Source organism: Aquarana catesbeiana, linkage group LG02 (assembly GCF_042186555.1).
Source record: "Aquarana catesbeiana isolate 2022-GZ linkage group LG02, ASM4218655v1, whole genome shotgun sequence".
Taxonomy (NCBI): Eukaryota; Metazoa; Chordata; class Amphibia; order Anura; family Ranidae; genus Aquarana; species Aquarana catesbeiana.
In genome coordinates this window covers 169100619-169122380 of record NC_133325.1, presented here as the reverse complement: position 1 = coordinate 169122380, position 21762 = coordinate 169100619, and the positions used below count along the sequence as shown (strand labels likewise).

At 41.9% G+C, this 21762-nt stretch overlaps 1 protein-coding gene across 6 annotated transcripts in view; it reads right to left on the bottom strand.

The window, feature by feature from the left end:
- Nucleotides 1-21762, bottom strand: part of ARHGAP9 (Rho GTPase activating protein 9) — a 212908-nt gene that overhangs the window by 153448 nt on the left and 37698 nt on the right. Inside the window, exon 1 of one of the 6 annotated variants that reach the window (XM_073613798.1) lies at nucleotides 6039-6299. The exons of 4 other annotated variants lie outside the window; for them this stretch is intronic. The gene's annotated coding sequence lies outside the window, so the exon portion shown is untranslated. Of the gene's footprint in view, nucleotides 1-643; nucleotides 775-6038; nucleotides 6300-21762 lie in introns of those variants that run through there. One more of the 6 variants, XM_073613799.1, reaches the window with a different exon arrangement.

Below are 21762 nucleotides of genomic sequence, written 5' to 3'. Positions count from 1 at the left end.
TTTTTTCAAAATTGTCGCTCTTTTTTTGTTTATAGCGCAAAAAATAAAAACCGCAGAGGTGATCAAATACCACCAAAAGAAAGCTCTATTTGTGGGAAAAAAAGGACGCCAATTTTGTTTGGCAGCCACGTTGCACGACCGCGTAATTGTCAGTTAAAGCGTCGCAGTGCCGAATCGCAAAAAGTGCTTTGGTCAGGAAGGGGGTAAAGTCTTCCGGGGCTGAAGTGGTTAAGCACCTTTATTACCAGGAAATGCACTGCTATTTTTCAGGAGGAATTCAGGATAAATGGTACAGTAACCAATGTGCCAACACCTGTCTATCACCGGCTTTATATCCTGCTAGTCTTGCTATTTGAGAAAACAATGCACAAGTTGTTATAATGGGACAATCAGTGCAAACTAAATAAATGGTTAAAACTAAAAAATGCAAGCTGAACTCCATAGGTTAATCACATCACCTAAATACATGTATAATAGAAAAAGTGCAGCGCAATATTAATGTCCGATATGTAAACAAATATAAAAGTCCACTGAGGAACCACAGATCCCAGAGAGTATAGAGGAGGGCCACATGAGAAGGTAAATCTGATCCACAAAGCACTGAGTGACAATCCCTCCAGCAACAGAAGAAATGCTTGCTTACCAAAACGAGTGGACCCCCGAAATTAACCAGGAAGTCAATCACACTTGTCTCCACAGGAGAGATATAGATGGATCACCAACATTCTGGTAGTATCATGCAGCCCAAACGGATATGTGGGATCTCCTCTGCTGTCACTTCCAGCAATGCCTCCTCTCTATTTCCTCCCGTCAGGCGAGAAAATATGATTTGTACATCCTTCAGCAGCTCGAAAATAGCTGACAAAGCGTGAACATGCCTTGTATGACTCTATCACTCTATCCAGAGAGGAATAAAGTGAGCAGTTGAAAGCTACGGTCTAATAAGTTCAAATGTAACCTATTCATTCTGTGTCCATGGCCCCTATCACACGGGGCACACGCCGGTAGCGGATCCGCCCACTCAGAAGAGGATCTCCCGGCTGATCCCCGCTGAGCAGGCAGATGACAGTTCCGTGTCTGATCCACTGATGCAGAGCGGGCACGGACACAGCCCGCTGTTCTCTATGGGGCAATCAGATGGAAACAGACCACCTGTTAGTTTCCATCCTACTGTCATCCGATCCTCCGGACCGATGGGAAACGTCTGGTTTTAGCAGAGTGGATCAGATGCCGGCGAGTGTCAGCGGACACATGTCCACTGACATCCGCCGCTCCATAGGGAAGCATGGAGGTTCTGACCCGATCAGAACGTCCATGTGAAAGGGGCCTATCTTTCAATAACAGCACTTCAGCAAAAATGTTTTATACGCATTATTGTTGGTGTCCAGAAGAAAATGATCAAATTCCAAGAATAAAAACTTTTGCAAAATGGATCACCTGAATGAAAGAATAGAAAGCAAAGCAATATCTGCTGTCAACGCACAGCACTTCTGTACAAAAAAACGAGCTACAGCATGTTTCTTCGTATGTATATTTTCTATCCACTCATAACATTACATTGACACAGACAATATGGCTGTGTGTCCTAAAGCTGTGACAATAGAGGTTTCCCCATATGATGAACAGAACTGAGCTCACGATGCATGCACTCCCTGCCTCCTCTTACATCAGTAATAAGGCAGTTTCAAGACTGGGGTCTAGTGATTGCGCAGCACTGCCTTTAGGAACCAACCCACCTATCTGCATGCATATGTAGATGGATAGGAGAAGTGGACCCTTAGCAACCAAGGTAAGGGGTCAACTATAGGGATCCTGCTTTCTCCTCTTGTATTGGTCATATACCAACAATCTTTCACACGCGGTGGAATTTTCTGAAGTTATCATCACGTATTGTAGAGAAGAGTTTCATGTTTTTACTGAACTGTAAAACTTCAAGTTACTGACAACAAATACATAATGCAGACATGGTTTCTACAAACATATTTTAAGGAACTAACCTCATCTAACTTGCTGAACGACATGCTGTTTATTTTAAAATAAATGCCCTTGTGACTCTCCCGATACTGCTTAAATGTATCTAAAGCAAATACTTTTTCTTCTCTTTTAGAAAAAGGAAGTGCCTATTGTCCTCTGTGTCCCAAATGCAGAAATTCACACTACTTGCCATGATGATCATAGTCACTGGGACAGAAAGTGATGGGAAATTTAAAATCTTACAGTTGACACCAGAACAGCTATATAGGGTAGTGTTTCTCAACATTTTTTCAGTCAGGGCACCTTTTAAAATTATATACAATCTCAAGGCACCCCATTCTAAATTGTAAAAAAACTAGACTAATAGTTATATATAACGCAGCAACATCCACACAAGTAGCACACCCAATGTTAGAGGTGATTCAATAGAAACCAGCTGACATTCGGTCCATGTGTACTGCAGCTGGTCCAACAGATGTTGGCCGTTAGGCTGGCTTCTATTGATGGGACATGACTGAAAAAGGTCTGCCAATTGGCTCCCGATCAGTCCTCTCAGCTAGTGGCTGAGAGCGCTGACTGGAGTGTTCTGGCAGGGGGGCAGCCCCCTGTTAAAACACAATAGCACACCAGCTCCCCTTCACTGTACTAACATTGCATGGTTAGTACAGCGGCTCCTCCGGAGCTGTCATTTTTTTTCGTTCAGCCCCTAGTGTGTACCAGGCTTAACTCAGCCAATGTGACCCCAGGGCTGACATGGAGGATTATACAAGGATGCTGTGCAGGCGCCCAATGTTCCTCTTATCAACCAATTACGTCATTGTTAGGATGCTGGCGGGTGAAAGGTTGTAATGGTGCTCAATGAAAACCTGTGGCTTTCTGTAACTGAAAGGCAGGCTTCATCCACCCACTGGTTTGTATACAATTTTTGGGCAATCTTTAGAGATTTTGCCAAGGCACCCCTGAAGAAACTTGAAGGCACCCCAGGGTGGCTGATATAGGGTGAGGGAATCTCCTTTCCTTTTGTTGAGATTTTCTCTCACTGTATCTCTGGAACATGATAAAAGGGAAATCTCCCCAACAGGACACAGGCCGCACAAAAAAAACCTGACAATGAATGTGACTATTTTACCATCTAGAGTTTTGGCTTCACATATACTTCAAGGCCTCTTTGCATTAATTTTGTGATTTGGAATCAATTTATACAGTTGGAACCATTTCAAAATCGTGGCAAAATGCGTGAAGCGTTTTTGGGTGGCATTATTCCTAATGGCAAATCAAAAGCAGTGCGATTCTGCCGCAATTGTCGCCTGACAGAATCATCCAGCAATCGCGGCAAACCACACGTTTAGAAATCGTGCTTTGTCACCCACAAAGGAGCAGAAGATTCTTTTGGGCGACAAATGTGCATAGGGCAGCCTATTAAAGTGAATGGGCTGCCCTATGCGTGACATGCAGAAATGTGTGTAAATCACAATTTCAGAATCACAAGCAGGAATGATCGTTCCCGCAATGTGATGTCTAAACGTGGTCTAAATCAGAACTCTGGACAAATGGATAAATACGTTCACTGTTTTACCTGCCAAGGGCTTTGAATTTTTGCTTAGGCAATCTTTTGATTTACACGCCTTTGTCAAAATGTACAGCCACAAAGATACTTTTGGTAGTTCTTGTCCAGATTTACTACATTCCTGAATTAAAGGAGAGCTCCAGGAAGTATTATCAGAAAGGACTGCAGGCGTTAAGCGTACTGTGTTGTCTACATTTACCTCTGTGCTGTCCTTTCCAAAATACAGCTCCCTGAAAATCCTGCTGCCACGGCAGTGGTACCATTGGCTGACTGCTTCTGGTCCTTGCCCATTCTGCTTCTGTACCCTGCTGTTGCAATAGAACTCTATTGAGCTCGGCTGAAAAGACTAATTCCATTCAATCGTACAGAACTTGTAAGCAGTTTAAATTTCCTGACCTATATGCTTGTTCCAAGTCAGTATCTTGTTAAAGTACTGAAGCCAGGGATGACTAAGCATTTGGCTCTTACAGAAACTGACTAGTAATAGCAGCTTTTGCATTCTTGTTATAGTTTTTTTCTTTTTTATAGAATATTAAAATTCTTTTATCAGCGCAAACATGAGTTTGTAATTACATTATGTGGTGATGGGGGCTCCCGTATTTGCATATGTGGGCTCTGCTCCCTGCTAAAGCCAGCTTTATAATTCTGCAGTGATTGAGCTTTACTGTATTATGGGTCAAGTCTAAACCAACTCTCATTAAACCTCAGGTTCGGAACTATGGAGTACTCCTTAGGGAACAAATGCAATTTTATTATAAAATGCAATGATTTCCATGAATACATTTGTCTGGAAATTGGGCAAAGTTTGTGACTTTAACCTAGTTAAAGCAGATCTTCACCCTCTGAGCACACTTCCCTCCAATCCATCGTCCCGTCCGCTACATGAATAGCTCTGATTTTTATTCATTTTTGTTTATTTACATCTTTTTATAAAAAACAAAAAATGCGTGGCCTGCCCCGCCCCACTCCATGAACGTCACTTGCCTAGGCGAATGACATGCACAGTGCTCACTGCGCCTTCTGGGGTATGCACGTCACATATCCCAGGAGGCATAGCCCTTCACTCAGGGGGAGGGGGTGTGCCTAGCTCCACATCATGGGGAGGCGTGCCAGCCTCCCCCAAGAGCCAGGTCAATCAATGATGTCACAAACAGCATGGTGGCGCTGGACCGAGCAGTGGCAGAAGATAAGAGAATCTCAGTAGGACACTGCTTGATCCTCTGGGATGGTGACTATCTGAAATGTCAACACACCACACCACAAACAAATTATAAAATATGCTGCCATTACATAAAACGTTGTGGCATACTTGATGTTCATCCTTTACGGAAATTACACCACTACCTGCTTCAATGATTTTTGCAATAGTAACAGTCTATGATTTCAACCATGAACTGCACTATTGTTGTATTGTTATACTCCAACTGTTTACATGTCAGTCTGATGATGACTATGCATGTATTATTAAGTATAAAACATGAAGCTATTCCAGACATTCTCTAGCTGTGTGTGTGCTCTATTGTCAGCCTATATTTAATTATATTCAGTATATCTCATTAATCATTTCTAGGTTGGCTTCAGCTTTGTACATTTATACTACTTTGAATTTGTACAGCTGCAATCTACCGGCGACCTCAAATTGTAATTCACAGAACAATTGACTTCCCTGTATACAATTGGAGCTTGTACACACAGTTTTATTCCACGGCTTGTGTAAAATTTTAGACTAATTGTATACAAGTCCAGTTTATTACTAATGTACAAGTCCATTAATTGTTAGATTACCTATGCTTTACTGGTATATGATCCTGGTAATTTGGTAATTATTTTGTATGTATTTCCTATCCATTGCTTGTGTATAATACCAAAATGCTGCCTGTATGCGGTTCCAGTCCATTTTTCAAGCACAGCTCCATGGTATTGCCTGTTAGCACTTCCAGTCCATCACTTGTCATCTGTTCTGGTACATTTTCAATGATCCTAGTTTGTCTTTGTTCAGCCCACTAGATATATACAGTTTCTTCCAGTGCTAGTATCCTGTTTACCTCCGTTAACTGGTCTGTATTTTCAGTCCATTATCTGTGAGTGTTTCCAATCCATTGATTGCGAATAATTACATTTTATTATTTGTGCACATTTCCATTACATTGTACCCTTGTCAAATCCATAGTTTGGGTATGATTTCAGAATACAGTGTTTGCATCGTCCAGTGCCTATTGTAGTCCCTAACAACAACTGTTTGCATTCCATTCCACTAGCTGTGTATACTTACATTTCAATGACCATGTATAATTCCAGACCATAGGATTATATTTTTCCAGTCCAACAGATTTATATTATTTCTGGCTACAGTATTGGTACCTATACCACTTACAAATCTATAGTATTTAGCATTATGCCACAAGCACATTTTGACCCTGCAATAAACCAGTCCCAATTTCTAATGAAATTAATAAATGCTAAAGGCATGCAAAATGTTCCCGCATAGAATACTCACCAGTTCAAGCAACAAGGTCAGGCATTGCAAGTAGGTAGATAGGAGGGATACACACAGGTTCCTGCTGTACTGGAAACTTGTACAGCGTGTTTCCTTTCTTGTTGTTTGGATGACACAAGTAGGCAGGTATTACATTGATGTGCAGTGATGAGTTAAGTATTTACCCTAATGTGCTCCCTCGGTGTAATGTTCCATACTTGCTTTTAAGTCATCTTCTTCCCTTTACACTACTAGTCTGTTGATAGCTTGCTATGTTCTGTTCTCGTTCTGAAAAGAGGAACTAGACTATGCTTGATTTTGCAAGGGAATGATTTTAAAACGACAGTCATCTCTTTCTCGCTGTTATCTCTCAGGTTTATATAGTTGATCTACAGTGGGTATAAAAAAGAATCACCCCCCAAAATAATCACATTTTGTTGCTTTGCAGCCTGAAATGAAGACAGACAAAGTTTTTGTTTGTCTGGGCTCTGACCAAGCCATGCAAGGACATTCACCTTTCTCCTTCAACCATTGTGTGGTCATTTTTGCTGTGTGCTTTGGGTCATTGTCATGTTGGAAGGTAAAACTTCTTCCCATTGACAACTTTCTGGCAGAGGGCAGAGATTTTTCTCAAGAATTTGATGGTATTTTGCCCCATCCATTATTCTTGTATCCTGACAAATGCTCCAGTCCTTGCTGCAGAGAAACACCCCCATAGCTGGATATTACCACCTCCATGTTTTACTGTAGGAATGGTGTTATTTGGATGGTGAGTTGTATTTGATTTCTGCCTAACACATCGTTTGGTGTTGAAGCCAAATAATTCAGTTTTAGTCTCATCTGACCATAACACATTTTTCCGTGTGGCTTCAGAATCTTCAAAGTGCGTTTAAGGTGGTCAGACGAGACTATAAAAATGAATTACTGCCCAAAGCTATCACAAGGGGCGATGTTATTGTGATGAGTCCAGATCTTAATCCCATAGAGCACCTGTGGAGAGATCTCAAAACAGTAGTTGGGAAAAGGAACTCTTCCAATATGAGACACCCGAAGCAGTTGGCGAAAGAAGAGTGGTCCAAAATTCCAGTAGAGAGGTGTAAGAAACTCATTGATGTTACAGGAAGCGATTGATTTCAGTTATAATTGAGTGAAAAAAAGTGTAAAAAAATATATAAAGAAAAAATTTAAAGCTGTCTTCCCGAGCTCAAACACAAATGCAAACGCACAGCTCCTGCTCCCACCCACTATCCAATGCTGAGCTTTGCCGCCTGTAATCAGTTCAATACTATCCTGCCTCCCGCTCTCTGCTCCGTCTTGAGAGCGACAGAGGCTGGGGGATAGGAGCGGCTCCTAAATGTCCCAACCGTGGGTCCGGATGGGACAGTGGCCAACATTTAGTGATGTCTAGTAAAGTGTGATGTTTCAATGAGAAGAATGCTTTTCACATTGGTGGCCAGTGGGAAGAATGATACCCTTACCGATAGCTAAAAAAGATTGTTGGTGTCAGTGGTTACTTGCTTGAGGAACAGAAATTGTTTATTGCTCAAGGAACCCCTAGTAACCTCTAGAGGAGCCCTGGTTGAGAAAGGCTGTTTTAGACAATTGTACACTTTCAACCTTGCAGCAACTGTTTGGTGAAAATACTTTTCACTTTCAGCATGAATATGCCTTGTGCACTAATCCAGGCCCTTAAATATCTTTGGTGTGGAGAAAGTTGAGTGGCCTGTATTGAGCCCTGACCTCAATAATATTTATCATTTGTGGGATAAATTGAAATACCAATTTCGAGCAAGGTGTTCTCTGGCAAAATCGGTACCTGCCCTCACAAATATTTTTTTGGCTGAATTGGTATGAATTTTCACAGTCACATCCCAAAATTTCCCAGAACAGTTGAGACTATTATAGCTGGAAAGGAGATACCAATTCTATACTATATTAATGTCCATGGTTTTGGAATTAGATGTCCAACTAGCTCAAATAGTTGTGATGGTCAACTGTCCACAAACTTTTGGCCATATCCTGTAGCTTAGATCCTGAGTTCCAATTTAAGCTGTTGCCATTTTCGTCATGCTGGCAACCATTTTAAGTCTAATGCTGAGCTGTTGTGTTTATTTAAAACAGTGACACAGAGGAAGTTTGATCTGTACATAAAAGCAAAATGACTTCTCTGTTATCACAGCCTCATCTTACATATTCAATTTCAACAACTTCCTCAAGAAACAGTATTAAAGACAAGTATCTAATAAGTAAGAAGTATTTGGGAGGCACCAATTTGAAAGGACTGATTACATACCTAAAGCCCCTTGCATCTAACCCCTGTGTGTGCAATCCCAGCATTTTAATGCATCCAGGAGGCACAAGTGCAACATCCAGCCTTGCCACTTGCAGTCTGTAAAAATCTATGGTAGACTGAAATACACTGCGGCAGGAAAGAAATGCATACGATTCCCCCATCAACGCAGACAGTGCTGACAGGGGGATCCCTCCTGCTGAGACAATGTATTCTCCCATTGGGGGGAGGGGTCAGGGGAAGCCACCCCCACCGGGAGAAGACAGTGATTATTTCTAGAGGTTATAGCAGTCACTTTCAGTCTGCCCATACGCGGTTCAAAACTCACCCAGTTCCTGCTGAATCGGTTGAGATTCGAACTGTTTATGGCCGGCCTGAGTTCCCTTATTACTCATTGTAGTTCTGTAAACAATGGTCTTCTTTCAGCATAGCTTAAAGCTGAAATAGCTGAATATATGAAAAGAATACTAAATCTCCACCTGCTGGCAGGATGGAAAAGTGAATATTATTTAAATGCAATATTTTATATTTACTGTACCTAAAATATATATAGACAGTATCTCAGAAAAGTGAGTACACTCCTCACATTTTTGTAAATATTTTATTATATCTTTTCATGTGACAACACTGAAGAAATGACACTTTGCTACAATGTAAAGTAGTGAGTGTACAGCTTGTATAACAGTGTAAATTTGCTGTCCCCTCAAAATAACTCAACACACAGCCATTAATGTCTAAACCGCTGGCAACAAAAGTGAGTACACCCCTAAGTGAAAATGTCCAAATTCGGCCCAATTAGCCATTTTCCCTCCCCAGTGTCATGCGACTCGTTAGTGTTACAAGGTCTCAGGTGTGAATGTGGAGCAGGTGTGTTAAATTTGGTGTTATCGCTTTCACTCTCTCATACTGGTCACCGGAAATTCAACATGGCACCTCATGGCAATGAACTCTCTGAGGATCTGAAAAAAAGAATTGTTGCTCTACATCAAGATGGCCTAGGCTATAAGAAAATTGCCAAGACTCTAAAACTGAGCTGCAGAATGGTGGCCAAGACCATACAGTGGTTTAACAGGACAGGTTCCACTCAGAACAGACCTCGCCATGGTCGACCAAAGAAGTTGAGTGCACGTGCTCAGAGTCACATCCAGAGGTTGTCTTTTGGAAATAGATGTATGAGTGCTGCCAGCATTGCTGCAGAGGTTGAAGGGGTGGGGGGGATCAGCCTGTCATTGCTCAGACCATGCGCTGCACACTGCATCAAATTGGTCTGCATGGCTGTCATCCCAGAAGGAAGCCTCTTCTAAAGATGATGCACAAGAAAGCCCACAAACAGTTTGCTGAAGACAAGCAGTCTTAGGACATGGATTACTGGAACCATGTCCTGTGGTCTGATGAGACCAAGATAAACCTTTTTGGTTCAGGAGGTATCAAGCGTGTGTGGTGCCAACCAGGTGAGGAGTACAAGGACAAGTGTATCTTGCCTACAGTCAAGCATGGTGGTAGGAGTGTCATGGTCTGGGGCTGCATGAGTGCTGCCAGCACTGGGGAGCTACAGTTCATTGAGGGAACCATGAATGCCAACATGTATTGTGACATATTGAAGCAGAGCATGATCCCCTTCCCTTCAGAGACTGGACCGCAGGGCAGTATTCCAACATGATAATGACCCCAAACACACCTCCAAGATGACCACTGCCTTGATAAAGAAGCTGAGGGTAAAGGTGATGGACTGGCCAAGCATGTCTCCAGACCTAAACCCTTTTGAGCATATGTGGGGCATTCTCAAATAGAAGGAAGAGGAACGCAAGGTTTCTAACATCCACCAGCTCCGTGATGTCATCATGAAGGAGTGGAAGAGGACCCCAATGGCAACCTGTGAAGCTCTGGTGAACTCCATGCCCAAGAGGGTTAAGGCAGTGCTGGAAAATCATGGTGGCCACACAAAATATTGACACTTTGGGCCAAATTTGGACATTTTCACTTAGGGGTGTACTCACTTTTGTTGCCAGTGGTTTAGACATTAATGGCGGTGTGTTGAGTTATTTTGAGGGAACAGCAAATTTACACTGTTATGCCGCGTACACACGGTCGGACTTTTCGTCTACAAAAGTCCGACAGCCTGTCCGACAGACTTCCGACGTACCTTCGGCGGACTTGCGGCAGACTTTCTTACGAACGGACTTGCACACACACGACCACACAAAAGTACGACAGCCTAGTACGCGGTGACGTACACCAAGTCCGACGAGACTATAAAACGGAAGTTCAATAGCCCGTACGACACCCTTTGGGCTCCTTCTGCTAATCTCGTGTTTATCTCGTGTTAGTAGAAGTTTGGTGAGAGACGATTCGCGCTTGTGAGACTCGTATTTTTCAGTTCGTTTTAACTGTTGTTCAGTCTGTGCTTGTGAGGTTTGTATCTGCTTTTCAGTGCGTTTGGTCAGTTGGCATTGAGAAATCTTTGTTTTTCAGGTCGTTCTTCACAGGCCTTGCTGTTCTTCAGTGCGTTCTGTTTAGTGCGTTCTGACCAGCCGACCGTTTTGAAGCCATGTTACCTGTACGTACTCGTCGTAGAGCTCGTGCATTGTATGTGCTTGGTGCTGTAGTTTATTCTTCAGCCCAAGACCAGTCCATGAACAGGGCGAGGAGGAGTTCATGGACCAAGAATTGGTTGCTTCAGCGTGACCAGTTCTGTCACATGCCTTTGCTCCGTGAGATCCGTGAGAATAATCCTGAGGATTTCAGGAACTTTCTCCGGATGACGGACCCCGTTTTTGACCGTTTGTTGGCTTTGCTGACCCCCTATATCAGCAGGCAGGATACCTGCATGAGGCAAGCCATCACTCCGGAGCAGAGGCTGGTCGCTACCTTGCGGTATTTGGCCACAGGGAGAAGCCTGCAGGACCTTAAGTTCTCGACAGGCATCTCCCCCCAGGCTCTGGGGATCATTATCCCAGAGACCTGTTCTGCCATCATACAGGTCCTGCAGAAGGACTATATTAAGGTAAGATATTTTTCTTTTATTAGCATCACATGTTCTTTTATGTAATCTTTGATAATGTGATGTATTTCTTGCTTCAAACACTACTTACCATCATTGCAATATAGTGTGAATGTCCCCTTTTTATCCTCACACATGCTGGAATTTTTTACTGTTATTTTTTGTCATGCATGTATATTTTCCTTCAATAACCTTCCCAGCATGAAGTGATGGGAACATATCCACCTAGTCTACTCATTTGGAATGTATTTTGTTTGAGTGTATTTAGTGTGCTGCTAATGAGCAATTATCTAGATTTCACAACCCCCCCCCCCCCACCACCACCTAAACTCACTCCAAATAGTGTGCTGCTAATGAGCAATTATCTAGATTTCACAACCCCTCCACCACCTAAACTCACTCCAAATAGTGTGCTGCTAATGAGCAATTATCTAGATTTCACAACCCCCCCACCCCCCCCCCACCTAAACTCACTCCAAATAGTGTGCTGCTAATGAGCAATTATCTAGATTTCACAACCCCCCCACCCCCCCCCCACCTAAACTCACTCCAAATAGTGTGCTGCTAATGAGCAATTATCTAGATTTCACAACCCCCCCACCCCCACCCTCGTTAAAATTTGCTGGAATGTTCTGTGGTGTTGATTTGTCTAAAGCAAATATATGTTGCACTTTGCAAAATGCATGTGCACTCTACAAGTGCATTTGTTCCAGTGCTTTAGTAAATGAGCAGAAGCTCTGCTGATTTCCATCATCAAATCATATGCAAGCCTCAAAGTGTTTTCATTAATTGCCCTTGCATGTGATTGTGTACTCCTTGCAACATGAATGCCTTTTTACATTACCTCATTTACTGTAAGCTGGTTAGCAACTGCACCTGCAGAGTGCGACAACTGCAGTCTTGTAGCCTTTTTAGTCCCTAAATTCCTGCGTGTCCTAAAAGTAATTTTTTTTAGGGATTTCACAACCCCCTAAAATGTAATCAATGTTCCATCAGAGGGGGTGAGCAATCTGATAAGTGTGCCTTTCCATATTAGTTATTCCAGAACAATTAAATTATTGAATGTTATACTGATGCTGGGGAATAATGTTTTTAATTGTCTAATTTTCTTGCAATGTTAGCTTCCAAATTAATTGATTTTGGTTTTCTTGTTTGATTTCCCAGTTTCCTTCAACGCCACAGGAATGGCAGACTGTGGCATCCCATTTTGCCAGCCGTTGGGACTTTCCCAATTGTGGAGGGGCTATAGATGGGAAACATGTCCACATTGTGCCACCACCCCATTCGGGGTCATATTATTTTAATTATAAGGGGTTCCACAGTATTGTTTTAATGGCGGTGGTGTCGGCACACTATGATTTTTTATATGTGGACGTGGGGAAGAATGGCCGGATGTCGGATGGAGGAGTATTTGCCCAGACGGAGTTCTGCCAGCGTCTCCAGAGTGGTGGCCTGGGATTGCCACCTGATGAGGATAACGTGGAAGGACTCCCCTTTGTCTTCATTGCCGATGAAGCCTTCGCTCTCAGCAAGCACCTCATGAGGCCATTCCCCCAAAGAACCCTCACCCCGGAGAGGAGGGTTTTTAATTACCGGCTGGCCAGAGCTAGAAGAGTGGTTGAGAATGCGTTTGGAATTCTGGCCAGCCGGTTCCGCCTGTTTCAAACAGCCATTAATTTGGCGGAATACAAACTTAATTTTATCGTTTTATCGTGCTGCATTCTGCACAACTTTTTAAATAAGCATTCTCCAAATTATATAGGCACAGTTGGGCCTGAGGCCGGACAAATAGAAGCCAACCTTACAGGCCTGGATACTGTCCGTACTGGCTTGGCCCCCCAAAGTGCCCGTCAAGTTAGACAGCAATATGTTAATTATTTTATGGGTAGGGGGGCCATTGCAATGGGCCAGGATATATAATTTTTGACAATAAAAAAATTATTGATGAAATCTTGCATTATATTTATTGCTTGCCTTTCTTTTGGGCTGTCTCCTAGGTTATGGTCGAGCAGTTGTAGTGCCAACTGTATTGTAATTTTAAATGTCTAAATAAGCTCCATTGCCACTGTAAACAACTTTTTTACAATTATAACTAAAATGATACTGAGCCTTGAAATAACAAACCACACATTTATTTAATTCCTATAAGGAGATGTTTTTATTAATGGTTGTTATGCATTCCGTTCTGCATTTAGTATAAAATGTTCATAGACAAAAATAGAATGATATCTTAATAATGTAGCAAAAAATAATTATATCTAAATATTTATACCTAATCCACAAAAAAATATTTTTGGCTTTTTGATTTTCACAAACAGGCTTTTTTTTTTGTTTTTGGAAAATCAAGTTTTGTTTTTTTTTTTTTTTTTTAAAGCAATTTTTTTGTTTATGTTTTTTTTTTTATCAAGTTATTTTTGTTTTTATTATTTTTTTTTTAATAAAGTTTGTATATTAATTTTTTTTGGTTTTTTAAAATCAAGTTTTTTAATTTTTTTGGTTTTTTAAAATCAAGTTTTTTAATTTTTTTGGTTTTTTAAAATCAAGTTTTTTATTTTTTTTGGTTTTTTAAAATCAAGTTTTTTATTTTTTTTGGTTTTTTAAAATCAAGTTTTTTATTTTTTTTGGTTTTTTAAAATCAAGTTTTTTATTTTTTTTGGTTTTTTAAAATCAAGTTTTTTATTTTTTTTGTTTTTTTAAAATCAAGTTTTTTATTTTTTTTTTTTGTGTGTTTTTTTGAAAATCAATTTTTATTTTTTTGTGGATTTTTGAGGTATTTACGAGAAACAGCCCTCCTTTTTTACATTAGGTTAAACAGCCATTTATGTTCTGCCAAAAAAAAAAAAGAGAAGGCCCAGAATGGGGTCAGCAAAACAGGAAATGAAGGACATGATTGATGTTTTGGGGTTTAAAAAAGGGCATTTAGATTCGACCCAAAACATCAATCATGTCCTTCATTTCCTGCTGCATACGATCCAGCCGATTCCGCATTTGATCGATCTCCCCATTCCAGGCCATGATTTGAGCAATTAGCCGTTGGGCACTGTCTGTGGTGAAATAGTCACTTGGACCTAAAGTGGAATGAAAAAAAAAATATGTTTAGAAATATGCACACATAAGTTTACCTTACCATAAAGCTGGTGTCTCAAACACTGACCTGGTGGGGTGCCCATGTCGCATACTTCATGAACATCCTCGGGGGTGGCGCTGTTGCTTGACTCAAGCACAACCAGATCACCTAAAATAGAGTAGAAAAATTACATAAAATAAAAGGCAGCCATGCATAGATTACCGTAAGCTGGTGTGTCAGACACTCACCTGGTGGGGTGCCCATGTCGCCCACCTCTCCTTCCTCCACATCCTCAATGGGACTTGGGCTTATTTCCCAATCATGTTTTGCTTGGGGTGGACTGTCTTCTGGTTGTTGGCTGAGTGATTTTTCCCCTATGTGAAACAAAAAATTAATAATCTAATTAGCACACAGATATTTTAGTACATAGTAATTTTCCAACATTTGTAATGAAGTGGTTTGTGTAGAGTTCCTATTTTACCTCAATATTTAAAATTAGAAAGACATATCGGATAGATAGATATCAATATCTCAAAATATAGTTAATAATCTTTTGATCTCTCTCTATATCTGGAACAAAATCTCTAAATATCTAACTAAATGTAAAGCCAAAAAATTAAGATAACTTCAAATCTTCAAAAAGAATGTTTTACATTTCTATATCTATCTATCTACCTATCTCTATATTTCTCTCTCTCTCTATATATTTCTCTCTCTCTCTCTCTCTCTCTCTATATCTCTATATCTATATCTATATCTATATCTATCTCTCAATATATATATATATATATATATATATATATATATATATATATATATATATATATATCTCTCTCTCTATAGTTATATATATATATATATATATATATATATAGTTATATATATATATATAGTTATATATATATATAGTTATATATATAGTTATATATATATGTATATATATATATATATGTGTGTATATATATATATAGTTATATATATATATATGTGTATATATATATATATATATATATGTGTATATATATATATGTATATGTATATATATATGTATATATATATATGTGTATATGTATATATAGATATATATCTATAGATATGTAACGAGGTTTCTTAAAAGATCGTTTAAAACGATGAACAAAAAATCGGATAGGAAGGAAAAGCACATGGAGCAGTATACAAGGTAATAAACACAAGAGAAAAACACGACAAGTACTTACTTTTTTTAAGAACTTTCCGGATACGTCGGTATTGATCCGGCTCCCTGAGTTTCAGGTCAGACCATCTTTTTCGCAGTTGATCTTTGGAGCGCTGGACCCCAAAAGATGCCTGCAAAGTCTCCACGACCTTCGCCATTATTTTGGCCTTGCGCAAATTTGGCCGTGCGTACGGCCCATAATTGCCATCATAGTCGTCTTTGTGAAGAATGGCCACCATCTCCACCATCTCTTTAAAACTCATATTAGAGGCCTTAAATCTAGGCCTCATAGATTTCGCAGACGTTCCAGCCTCCGGGCTGTCTCCACTACCTGAGGTCGTCAACATTTCAGGTGTCTCCGCCATTCTTTAACTCCACTACGTGCCGTAACAAAAAATGGGCGGAGAACATGAGTTAAAATCGAACGTCAGGGGCGGGCGACGCAGGCGGAGTTTCACACATGCGTAGTGTATAAAGAGGGGCCTTGCGCACGTGTCGTACGTACGTTCTGTGCGTCGAATTAGGGGGCGGAGAACATGAGTTAATTTCGAACGTCAGGGGCGGGCGACGCAGGCGGAGTTTCACACATGCGTAGTGTATGAAGAGGGCCCTTGCGCACGTGTCGTACGAACGTTCTGTGCGTAGGTGATAGTGGACCAGGACGTTACAAAACGAAGGTAATTTTAAATATATTTTTTTTGGGTTTTATGGTCATGACTTTGTAGCAAGCGGCCTATATGGCTTGATAGATTGATGAGGCCTACATAGGGAGAAGATGATGAGGGGTTAGCCGAAACCTATAATAAAAGTGTTTTTTGTCTTGTGACTTCATCTTTTCCAGATATAATGAATCCCCTATTTAAGGATCCAGAGTTCCTTACATCTTTTATTTCCAAATATCGAGAGATGAGGAATTTGTGGGAGGTGAAACACCCTCAGTATTATGCTAAGCATGTGAGGAAGTCAACGCTGGAGAGACTTCTGGCCTTTGTCCAGGCGACCATCCCGGAAGCAACAATGGAGACATTGCTCAAGAAAATTGGGGGCTTGAGGAACATGTATAAGAGGGAGCATAAGAAGATCCAGGAATCAAGGAGATCAGGAGCATCAGCAGATGATGTTTATGTACCCAGGCTGTGGTACTATAATCAACTACGTTTTCTGGATGACCAGAATGAAGCCAGGCCATCACTTTCAACCCTTCCCTCCACCCTTCCCTCCACCCCAGCAGAGGCTGATGAGGAGCAAGCTGGGTCTTCCATCCTGGATGAACCAGATATGACCATCTGGAGTCAGGTAAATTATTTTAACAAATATTTACTGTACTAATATTAATGATGTTAACTGGATGTTATAATTGTCTAAAATAATTTGGCACTCAAAATTGGGTATACATATCAATTGACAGTAGTGGCTAAATATGTTTGGCACCTGCTTGAAATAATTAGGGTGTCTGATTAGACTCTTTTATTAAAGAGAAGTATTCACATTGAATTTGCAATTCATGAGAAGCAAACTGTGTGTCATTGATGAACCCAAAAAAATATACTCAAACTATTGTCCTTTTTTTATACACAGGATGAGTCCATCCAGGAGGAATGTGGGGAAAGTGGCAGGCAGGAGGAGACCAGGCCCATGGACAGCCTGGAGGAGGCCGGATTCACCATCATCCTGGAGGAGGCTGGGCCCAGTGTCAGGCAGGAGGTGGCTGCTCCCAGTGAGGTGGCTGCTCCCAGTGAGGTGGCTGGGCCAAGTGAGGTGGCTGGGCCAAGTGAGGTGGCTGGGCCCAGTAGGAGCCTGACCGAATCCCAAGTGCCTCCCCTCCACCTTCCCAAAAAAAGGGCCAGGAAGGGGATGGTCACACAGGACGCATCCCTGCGCCTCATGCAAGAGGCCACCCGTTTTTTAAGGAGCCCCCCCGAAGCGGAAGAATCCTATGGCTGCTACTTAGCCAGCAGGCTTCTTCAGATGAATAGGGAGCAGCGCCTCATTTGTGAGCGCCTATTTGGGGAAACAATCCATAAGGGGCTGCAGGGCACGCTAACACAAAACACCCAACTACATGAGGCAGCCCCCCCTCCTCCTCCTCCTCCTCCTCCTCCTCCTCCTGCCACAACTGAAACACCAGAGCCACAGCCTCAAAAGAAGGCTACAGGGAAGGCTGCAGGGCAGCGTGGAGGAAAGGCTGCAGGGAAGAGAAGAAAATGATGACCTGGGTTCAGTCTGGTCTGACAGAAGACGCAGGCTGTTGTAGGACCACAGTCTGGGGACATCTAGATCATCTGCTGGTGCTGTTGATCTCTGGGATTCTTGGACCAGATTGTGCTCCCTCTTATATGGACTCCGCAAGATCCCAATTTTCTGGTACACCGACTTTTTCCAGCGTTGACTTCCTCTTTATTTTATTTTGACCATGAATAAATGGATCATTTTTTGAGTTTAGCAAAAGACTTTTTATGTTTTTTCTTTGAAATCATTGATTTTACACACAATGTTAAATTAACAAGGGACAACAATCTCATTGAGTTAGAAAAAAAACACACCAAAAATACATTACTAATGTTAATAATGTTCAAGTGGTAAGTCTTGAAAATCCAAAAATTTACGTAACCAAAAACGGTGCTTTGGGTTAACTTTATCTAAAAACTAAAAAATAATCACTATAAAAAAAAAAAAACAGAATAATGGGTTCTTTGTGGTAACTTTACAAACCTAAAAAAAAAAAAGGGGAAAAAGTATTATTAGTATGGAAACATTGTTTTTAAAATGCATACTATATCATTCATGAGATCAAAGAGAAAAAGAATCCAGAAATCAGTTTGGGAGAACTCTGATTATGAACAGCAAAACACCTTCGTTCTTTATAGAGCCTTCGTAAAGAAGAAATAAAATGCGCTGCATTCAACGATCACAGATTTTGCAGCGTGATGAATGTGCTACCTACAATACGAACACTAGTTTTACTAGACCGAGTGCTTCCGTTTAGTTTTTGCTTATGAGCATGCGTCGTTTTTTTGTCCGTCGGACTAGCATACAGACGAGCGGACTTCGGGGTCCGTCGTACTTACGACGTAAAGATTTGAAGCATGCTTCAAATCTAAAGTCCGTCGGATTTGAGGCTAAAAAAGTCCGTTGAAAGTCCGGAGAAGCCCACACACGATCGGATTACCAGCCAGCTTTAGTCTGTCAGCGTCCGTTGGACTTTTGTAGACGAAAAGTCCGACCGTGTGTACGCGGCATTATACAAGCTGTACACTCACTACTTTACATTGTAGCAAAGTGTCATTTCTTCAGTGTTGTCACATGAAAAGATATAATAAAATATTTACAAAAATGTGAGGGGTGTACTCACTTTTGTGAGATACTGTATATATCTTGTATTTATCGGCGTATAACACACACTTGTTTGCCCTAAAAGTAGAGGGTAAACAGTACCTGCATGTTATACGCCGATATTTTTTTTTACCAACGGGGGGCGGGGATTGGGTGATCTACATTGGGGGGGGGGGGGCGTCAGGCCGGTGGCCCTGCCTCTCCTGGTCCTGGGACAGAGCTGCCAGCATAGTTACAGTTAAGAAAAAAATCACTGCCAGCCCCTTTTGATACACTGCTCCTCCTGTGTCATTGTCATCGCAAATCAAAGCTTCTAAACACCTCATTAACCACATACCGACCGGGCCATAGCCGAAAGACGGCTACAGCGTGGTCGGCTTATTCTGGGTGGGCGTCCATGGACGTCCTCCCAGAATCCTGTTCTCGCGCGCCCCCTGGGGCACGCACCAGAGAACATCCGTGACCGCCGGGTCCATAGGACCCGGCGCATCACGGATCACGGTAAACGGCTGCTGGTCGCGGCCGTTTACCATGTGATCGCTCCATTAAATGAAGGAGCAATCACATGTAAACAAACCGGCGTCATGTCATGACGCCGGTTCTCCCCCCCCTCTCTGTACCGATCGTTACAGAGGGGGAGGGATCGGATGGCAGCAGCGCTGTGGGCTGGATGTGTAGTGCCCACAGCGCTGCTCAGTGACAAATACAGTCACATCCATGGGTCCATCCATCCATGCTCAGCCATCCCTCCATACTCTAATGCCCTGCAATACCCAGCACTAACCTGCAATACTCTGCACTACTCTGCAATATCCCGCAATACTCTGCAATACCCCGCAATACTCTGCAAAACCCCACAATACTCTGCAATACCCCACAATACTCTGCACTACCCCGCAATACTCTGCACTACCCCGCAATACTCTGCACTACCCCGCAATACTCTGCACTACCCCGCAATACTCTGCACTACCCTGCAATACTCTGCACTAACCCGCAATACTCTGCACTACTCCGCAACACCCCGCAATACTCTGCAATACTCTACAATACCCCGAAATACCCCGCAATACACCGCAATACCCTGCAATACTCCGCAATACCCTGCACTACCTTGCAATACTCTGCACTACTCCGCAATACCCAGCCATACCCAGTCATACTCTGCAGTACCCAGCCATACTCTGCAATACCCAGCCATACTCTGCAATACCCAGTCATACCCAGTCATACATGGCGATACCCTGCAATACCCAGTCATACTCAGCCATGCGCAGCCATACCCAGCCATGCGCAGCCATACTCGGCCATACTCGGCCATACTCGGCCATACTCGGCCATACCCAGCCATACTCGGCCATACTCGGCTATACTCGGCTATACTCGGCTATATTCGGCCATACTCGGCCATACTCGGCCATACTCGGCCATACTCGGCCATACTCGGCCATACTCAGCTGTACTCGGCCTCTGTATGTGGCCAGGCTGTGGAAGTCTCACACATGTGGTATCACCGTACTCAGGAGGAGTAGGAGAATCTATTTTGGGGTGCCATTTTTGGTTTGAACATGCTAAAAATAAATGGACAACTTTGTGTTAAAAAAAAATGTGTTTTAACCACTTCCTGCCCGTCGGCCGTCATACGACATCCTTGACTTTGTGCGGGGATATCTGAATGATGGGTGCAGCTACAGGCATCATTCAGATATCAGCTTTTTCAGCCGGCGATTCCCTACACCAAAAGAATGATCATAGCGGCTGTTCCACTGCTTGATCGTTCTTATGGGAGGCGAGAGGGGGCGTCCCCCCCTTCCCGCTGCCCTCCGGTGCTTCTACCGACTCACCGCTACGATCGAATCCAGGATAATTTTTTAAAACTATTTCAGGCTTCCCAGCTTAGAGGTGAGATGTGGGGTCTTATTGACCCCATATCTCACTGTAAAGAGGACCTGTCATGCCATATTCCTATTACAAGGGATGTTAACCATCCTTGTAATAGGAATAAAAGTGATCAAAAAATTTTTTTCTGGAAAAAAGTGTCAAACTAAAATAAATAAAGTAAAATGAACAATAAAAAGAAAAAAATTTTTTTTTAAAGTGCCCCTGTCCGTGTGCTCGCATGCAGAAGCGAATGCACATGTAAGTCCTGCCCACATATGAAAACGGTGTTCAAACCACACATGTGAGGTATTGCTGCGATCGGTAGAGAGAGAGCAATAATTTTGGCCCTAGACCTCCTCTGTAACTCAAAACATGTAACCAGTGAAAAATTTTAAAGCGTCGTCTATGGGGATTTTTAAGTAGCAAAGTTTGGCGCAATTCCACGAGCGTGTGCAATTTTGAAGGGTGACATGTTAGGTACCTATTTACTTGGCGTAACTTCATCTTTCACATTATGCAAAAACATTGGGCCAACTTTACTGTTTTGTTTTTTTTTTAAGCACAAGACTGTTTTTTTCCCCCCAAAAAAGCGTTCAAAAAATTGCTGCGCAAATACCGTGCAAGATAAAAAGTTGCAACAACCGCCATTGTATTCTCTAGGGTCTTTGCTAAAAAAATTAATTATAATGTTTTGGGTTTCTATGTAGTTTTCTAGCAAATAAATGACAATTTTTACATGTAGGAGAGAAATGTCAGAATTGGCCTGGGTGCTCCAGAATGCCTGGAGGTGCTCCCTGCATGTTGGGCCTCAAAATGTGGCCACGCTGTGTAAAAGTCTCATGTGGTATCACCATACTCAGGAGTAATATCAGAATGTGTTTTGGGGTGTAATTTGTGGTATGCATATGCGGTGTGTGAGAAATAACCTGCTAATATGACAATTTTGTGAAAAAAAAGAAAAACAAAATCTTGATTTTG